The following is a 6,181-nucleotide window of genomic DNA, read 5'->3' on the forward strand; positions in this document are numbered from 1 at the left end:
TATGGGCTGCAGCTGCTGATGTAAATTTACATGTAACAAATATTTTCTAATTTTAATTTCTTAAATTCTGTCACAGCATGCTATATTAATATGCTCTGTTGTCCCAGAACCACATATTTGATATATTAGTAGAAAAAAAAAATCATATTATTCTTAATTTTATCATTTAAGAGTTTAAACCAAGACAAATTCCTAGAAAGTGATATTTTACACACAGCTTAGGTTTCAGATTTTCATAACGTGTTATGAAAATATAGATCAAATTATTCTTATTTTAACTGAAGTTACGAGTTGAATATATTTAAAAGATTGAGAGTAAAATAGAGTAATTCATTAAAGCCTGAAACTTTCATTAGGCTCCAGTGTCAACAAAAAATATGACTACTTTCAAGGAAATCCACTTGGGTCTTAGATCTTGGCGCTAATAAGAAAGAAGATAGATAGTGAGGGAAGCCAACCAAAGGTTGAATCCGGAGTCAAATCACCAGCTTTTTTATCTGTATCTCAATTTTTAGATATCTTGGATTTATTTCTCCAATAAATTTCCATTTCTTGCCTGTTTTAAGCATTTAACAGTTATCCCAAAGACGACTGCTGAAGAATAACTTGATAATCTGTTTAAACATAGACAAGTTAGACTTCTAAGCCCTGAAAAATGATGTTCTGGGTTACCAGTACTTAGTCCTATACACATTTCTGCAGCTCAACATTATGCTCTAAACACTTGATGAGTGTGATGAATGATGAGATGTAATGATCTTCAGTGTTTCCCATTGGCTAGCATGTTGTCTGTGTATTAATTCTTTTCTTAGTACCTAATGTAGGTTTTTGAACCTCCTTTCTGGGTCTAAGACATGCTAAACTAAATTGAAGCCTCCTTTTATAGACATTGCCCTAATTTCTTGCAAACTGAAATCTTGAATGCTGAAGGCCAGAGATAGCATCTGAAGTACTGTGTTCAGCTCTGGGCCCACCAGGACAAGAGAGATGAACACATATGGGAAGGAGTCCAGTAGAAGGCCACAAAGATGATGAAGGGCCTGGAGCACCTCTTCTGAGGGGAGAGGCTGGTAGAGCCCAGCCTGCTCAGCTGGAGGAGTCTCAGGGGGATCTCATCAATGCCCTTTGTTTTGTGTTTTGTTTTTTTTACACTAAGAGTGATGAGGCACTGGCATAGGTTGCCCAGAGAGGTGGTGGATGCCCCATCCCTGAAGACACTCAAGGCCAGGCCGGACAGGACTCTGAGCAACCTGACTGGCTGTAGGTGTCTCTGTTCATTGCAGGAGAATTCAACTAGGTGACCCTTAAGGGTCCTTTCCAACTCGATTCTATGAAACAATAAGATTTCTCCAGATTTTTTTCAGGTACTTTCAGCCTTTTTTAAAATCCTCACCGTATTTGTACATATATACACCTGTCAAGCTAAATGCTTTAAATTTCAGCTCTTTCTGAGTCATATATCTATAGAATGTTTTGCCTTTTAAAACATTATCTTAAAATTCTAAATTAGTCAGCTTTTCCAAAACTTTAAATTCAGCTTTAAGTACAGCTTCAAATTTCCATTTCTAGCATAAGAAAAGTATTTTTACTGATTGTCAAGCTATTGCTGAAAAAGTTATAATGGGAACATTGCCATCTCTCTGCATAATTATGAGCAGACATTTTATTGAATATATGTGTGTATGTATGTATATATATATACACATATACACGCAAGCAATCAGATGTGTAACTTGAATGTTGCATTGTTTTTATATTGTCAGTTATTAACCACTAAAAAATTAGTACAATTTAATAAAATGAGACTACAAAACCTGCCTTTTCTTTTATATGTATGTGTATGTCCACATGTGAAATTTTATCTAGCTCCACAATGTTGCATTATTGCTTGTACATAGCATCTGCTTCACTTGCAAACCACAACTGAAAGTTCTGTGCAAGTGTATATGCTTTACATACATGGTACTTGCTCCCTCCTTTTTATTGTAGGCATGATTCCATAAGTAGTTGAGTCCTGTCATGAAGTGGAAGGATTTAGCAGTCTGCATCTGGTGTGCTGGCAAGGCTTTCCCAGATGATTTACAACACTGGTAACAAACAGCTAGTTCATATTTTCATTCCCTGGCTTAACAGCATTCTTATTTGGAACGTGAAGTTTCTGAACAAAAATACTTTTCCTTTGATTAAACAGAAAAGAACTTATTCCAAGGAGTGAGAGCTCAGAAAGTATCTCTACGAGTTGACAGCTTCCAGACTCTTCTCTGTAGTAGCTGTCATCTACTTTGGTGCAGATCTCTAGCTGCAAGACAAAATTAGACACAGGTGCAGACTATAAAGAACAATGCATCATCTTTTCCTACTTATAGTCACTTCTCCTACACAGTGGGATAGAAGACAAGTGAGATGAAATCCTGGTTTTCTCTGAAGTTTGTAGGAAATCTTTTGAAGGTAGTGAGGCCTGATTTTTACCTAAGTGATATGGATGAACCAAAAGAACATGAGTAAGTCAATCAGTTTTCATTTATTGTTACCTCTTTGTCTAGAATGTAGGTCTGTCATTAAACTCCTTGAAAACTATGGCCAGAAAGAGGCAAAGAAAGAAGTCTATTAGAGTCCACACCATTCTCTAGTGCTGTGGGTTCCATCTGGTAATGCTAAGAGAGAGGCAAACCATAGAGACAGGCCTTGCTCACCAATAATTCTTATTCCCTAGCTCAAGAAATTACCTTGTATCTCTTTTTAGTCAGGCAGAATTTGTTTCCTTAGTTTAAAACTTGTAGTTGTTTTTCCAAGCTGTGTTCAGTCATTGCTGGCTTGTGTTAGATAACAGATAGAGAGGCTGGCTTGTTTTCTTTTGGCTTATATGAGTTTTGAACAAATTTAAGTACCGATTTCCGTGGAGCCACTTTAATTTACAATAGCGAGAGTATTTCTAATACCAGAAGGTGCTTCTCTTGTATGGAATCAATTTGGAACAATATAAATCAAATCAAAGCTGTAGTGCACAGCTGTTCCTGTGCACTGTGTTGACTTCAACCCTAAATTTGTCCTCTGTTTTAACCTTAGTTGGTTTTAAGAATGGATCAACATTGAGATAGTAAGACACTATTGTAAACTCTCTTCTTATCTCCTGATTCTTGCTAAACTGGCTTTCACTGGCAATTTCTCTCCTGCATTTCTTGATTATTAGTACATTAACCTTTTTCTTCTGCACTATTATAAAATAGGCATGAGTGAAAGCTAGGAAAGCTAGGTTATGTACTACTACAAATAGTGTTTATAACAGATTTTCCACTGACGAAGAATGCATAATTACCACCTCTTCAGTTAAGTGTTGAAAGATTTTTGCTCTCTGTTTGTATGACAACATCTTTCAAGAAATTAACATTCACTCCACTGGCTTTCTCAGTATCTGTTCAGAGCCATCTCTTTGTGTGTTATGCTATGCAGTTTGTACTGCTACTGAACTACAATCAGTAAGGAGAAGGGCATTATTAATTTCTTTTTCTTTTTGTTTTGTAAGACATTGAGGTGAGGAGCTTCTTGCCATCTGATTGCTCACTAGAACACCTGAGGTTGACCTAGCGGCCTCAAGATACTTAGAAGTACATTCCTCAAAGAACATTACTGCAGTCATAAAACCTGTTCATATTTTTAAAAGCAACAAAGAAGGTAAGAAAAGCAAGTACCATGTTGAATGGTACTGCATATACATCCATATATGTGTACTGTACAAATGCTCAGAGGATGAAGGCCGTAAGTGAAGGCATCTGTAATTTCTTATGCCAAACTCCATCTGTTTTCAGTAGTTTGTAACTCCACCATTCTTTAATAATTTGCACAGAAATTTCTCATACTGAATTTCTGCCTCAGGCTGAAGACTTCTTTTGAAAATTTGAACAAAAATAGCTTAGCCACTTTTCAGAAAAGAAAAAAAAAAACATTTTTCTCAATAGCAGCTGTAACCCCTATATTACTGGGAAGGCTATACGACTCAGCAGCCCCATCACTTGAGGGAAATGCATACAACCTTTCCTGATCCTATTAAAGGGCAAGGAACAGACTAGGAAGGAATAAAATCTCTATCCTAGCTGATAAATCTGCATCTGGTTTTACCTATGTGAAAATACCTCTTATACTAAAAGCTTCACTATTTCTGTGCTTTAGAAAAGAGATTAGAGTTTTGCTAAGAGAGCCATTCTGGTTTCAGAAAGCTGCTTTTGATGACCCTAGTTTTTGCTGAATCATAAGCTGCTGAAAATCAGAGAAACACACTTCATTACAGTTCAGCAATTAACTTGTCTTATTCTGTTTATAAGAAGTCATATGTAGGGTTTGACTGCATGGGTTGAGCCAGACTTACCCCTCTTACTTCTCCTTCAAAGCCAGAGAACGCTGCAGATAGAGAGATTCATATGCTTTCAGTGATCTTCCTCCTTCTCTCCCTAGGTTGGGGAAGCAGAAGGATGAGGAGCCAGGCCTGAAGGGACTGTTAAAGAGTGGTGAGTTGAGCACAAGGAACTCTAAAGGGAAAGGGATCATGTGAAAGCACTAGAAAATGTTATGTACTAGGTAGGGTGAGAGCAAAAAAGGGCATGATCTAAAGTCATGAAGGATGAGGTTAAAACAGGCTGAAAGCACACACTCTGCAGGTACTGCAGCCTTCAGTATACTGCTGCTGATAGATATTGCACACACTCCTCAATATTTATCTGTTACTTAAAGCTTTCTCTTTGTTGGCAGTTGCAGCTAGGTGCAGATATTTTGCTGACACGTAGTATTGAAGTATATTATTGGTTACTGAAATTAAGCTACTGTTGATATGAAAGCTTTCATACAAAATTAGTGAGATGATCAGAAATCTTGTTTTCATTGTCTTCACAGATATACGTACCCTGGGAAAGTCTAGCAAGCATTACCAGTGTGTGTGTGTGTGTGTGAGCTGATGGAGTGAATGAGTATGTGGCACAGGGCTAACATGGGAAAAGGTAATGACCACTTCAGAAAGAGAGAGCTGGAAGAGCCACTCATCAAGATCCTGTCTCTCCTGTTGAAGAGCAACCTAAGCGCTGACTACTACACCTCAGGGAACTCACTGATGTGTGTGTTAATCACCAACATAGATTAAGCCACAAATGATCTGATACCCTGTTTAGCTGCACTTGCATCAAACATATGCTTGTTGGCAAACATTTCCAATGTCCTTCCTCATGTCCTTCATGTTGCCTTCTTAACATAAACCAACTTTTGTGACAGCTGGCTTCAAACATTGGTAAAAAATATCAGCTAAATAAAGTCCACTGGTTTGTTCTTAGTATTTCAATTTGTATCTTGGAGAAGCTCCAACTTTACAGAAAGAGGGTTAGTCTGGTGGATGGGGAGTAGCTTGGTAAAATGTAGTAGTTCCCTCAGAGTGCCACCTATCCATATCCTAAAAAATTCCTAAGTCCACAGCTCAAGAGTAGACCCAAATTTTTGGCACCTTAAGAGCTAAGCAAAATATTTGATCCCAGATTACCTGAAATAAGTCTTGTTCCATTTTCATATTGAAATGATGTTTGCCTTTTTTTATTAAGTTATAAACACCTTGTTTTTTTCCAAATATTTATGTCTTGATAAATTGCATTTTGCTATCTATGAGATATTGCACAGAATAATCTGGGAAGGGTCACAGACAGCATGAGCTGCTGAGATAACATCACTAAGATAAATGCCAAAGCTCCTGATGGCAGGATTAATCTTACCCCCTATAATTGAGCATTGTCCTTGTTCTGCTTGGGCTAATTCTGTGCATCACAAAGGTTGTTTAAATTAACCAGAATTATGAGGCAATCTCACAGGCTCACGTTTGCCCTTAATGAACAAAAATTAGCTTTACTCTGGCTGCGGAACTTGCAACGTGACTTCAGAAGGAACTGAGGCCATTTGTGGGGGTTACACATTCCCAAAAGATATAAGTACTTACTGCCTTATTCCCAAACCTTTGAACTCTCTGCAGGCATTATTTTCACAAAATAAGTCAACCTGCCTGGCTGGTCACACAGTAGAGCTGTGGGTGACACACAATGACAGATTTAGCCCTGAGCAAAGGCTGAGGTGAGCACCCAACTATTCCATTTCCACACAAATATCCTAAATCTTTGCTGGAAGGAGCTGCCAGCAAATTCCCTGCTGGCATATG

At 37.8% G+C, this 6,181-nt stretch overlaps 1 long non-coding RNA gene across 2 annotated transcripts; it reads left to right on the plus strand.

Annotated features, from left to right (window-relative positions):
* Nucleotides 1-2,001: 2,001 nt before the first annotated feature.
* Nucleotides 2,002-5,317, plus strand: LOC116244202 (uncharacterized). Of its 2 annotated transcripts, none has more exons than XR_016461612.1 (4): nt 2,002-2,090; nt 3,524-3,672; nt 4,450-4,502; nt 4,885-5,317. It is a non-coding gene; the product is annotated as an uncharacterized LOC116244202 (long non-coding RNA). The 2 variants fall into 2 exon arrangements; XR_004170135.2 differs by lacking the exon at nt 2,002-2,090 and adding an exon at nt 2,115-2,501.
* The last annotated feature ends 864 nt before the right edge of the window (nt 5,318-6,181 follow it).

The sequence above is a fragment of the Phasianus colchicus genome, chromosome 1, assembly GCF_987193195.1.
Source record: "Phasianus colchicus chromosome 1, bPhaCol1.hap1.1, whole genome shotgun sequence".
Lineage (NCBI taxonomy): Eukaryota > Metazoa > Chordata > Aves > Galliformes > Phasianidae > Phasianus > Phasianus colchicus.